At 39.9% G+C, this 1,480-nt stretch overlaps 1 protein-coding gene across 1 annotated transcript in view; it reads left to right on the forward strand.

Moving 5' to 3' along the window:
• bin1a (bridging integrator 1a) overlaps positions 1 to 1,480 on the forward strand; it is a 21,249-nt gene that overhangs the window by 978 nt on the left and 18,791 nt on the right. The window lies entirely within an intron of this gene.

Genomic DNA, 1,480 nt, shown 5'->3' on the forward strand with positions numbered 1-1,480 from the left:
GGCAAGGGGAGCAGAGTGGGCTCACGCACGGAAGATATGGCAGGATAAAAAAACAGCAAGTGTTCTGTTTCAGCACCGTGGAGAGTTCCCTAAAAAAGCAGAGAAAAGCGAATACATATTTCCTTAAACTCAATCGATGGCAGCAAATCCATTTAGCGGAAATTGTTTGTAGGCCAGCCTCATAAATACGTCAACCACAGGATGCGATACAATGTTTCTCTCTATTTTCTTCTGCAGAGTGCCAAGACAATTCACATTCACTTAGGGCCAAAAGCAAATAATACATACAATATTGCACTGCGTGTACTGTATGTATGATACTTAGACGCCTTATATACAGGAGTGTGTTGTGTGAGCATGCGTTATGGGATTAAGAAAGAACGAAACATTTACCCTATAGTGTGCCTGTGGCGCCATCTCCAGGACAACAATTTAGCATTCATGTTTGTAACTATCTGGAGAGTAACGATACAATTGCAAGCAAGCTTATTTTTATGATCACGTTGCTACAGTTCAGTAAGACTGATATCTGTCTTGATATCTGTTTATTTTATGTACTATTCTGAGATACTTTTGTTTTGCCCCGTGAGGCAAACAATTAGGCCAAGACCTAGGAAGCAGGAATGTGCACCAAAAATGTTTTTAAATATATTTTGTCCAAAGCAGGCAACTGAAAATGACCTCCTTCAGGTACAGACTCGTGACAACAAGATCAATTATATCACTAGGCAACTCTTAAAGCTGGAACGCATGGCAGGAGGGAAACCAGCAATGTGGCTAGACACAGCATAAACATCAAGAGATTCAGGGAAGCAAGATATTACGATGTAGTTTAGGGTACTTTAGCAATTAGCTTGAATTAATCACTTTAATTCAGTCAATTGGCTTCCCCATAATTTCTTGAAATCCCTTTGGTAGAACAATACTTGTCAGAAGTGTTGCTTATCAAACGCGCTGCTTATGTTTCAACATTGAATCGATGATCACTTACTGTAGAGTGACTCAGCGATATATTTAGCTTCCCGAGGGTTAATTCTCAGTTTTACTATTCAACGTGTTTTGATGAGGCGCAGAATGCAAATTTTGCCTCGCAAACTGCGAGAAGAAATTGCTTATTTCTTGTCATGCATTTACATAAATCTAACTTAATGCAATTTTCTATTGGTCTAACTGATGTCTGACATACTTGAATTTCAGTACTTATTTTTTTCCTTTATTTAAGCACAGTGTTAATGTTCAAATTTGCCACAATGTCTTCCAATAACAGAGGTATTTAATGAACACATAGGCCTACTACGTTTCTGTATTTTATTGTTGGATTGTTGGCAGTGATGGTGATACTTGGATTTTTAGGTGATGCTTTGTGTTACAAATTTGACAACCACAACCACTTGGACGGCCTGCGTGTATTGTACCCTATTGCAGGGGTCCCCAACCGCCGGTCCGCGGACCGGTACCGGTCCGCAGAGCCTTTGGTACC

Source organism: Hippocampus comes, unplaced genomic scaffold, assembly GCF_001891065.2.
Source record: "Hippocampus comes isolate QL1 unplaced genomic scaffold, H_comes_QL1_v1.1 scaffold111, whole genome shotgun sequence".
Taxonomy (NCBI): Eukaryota; Metazoa; Chordata; class Actinopteri; order Syngnathiformes; family Syngnathidae; genus Hippocampus; species Hippocampus comes.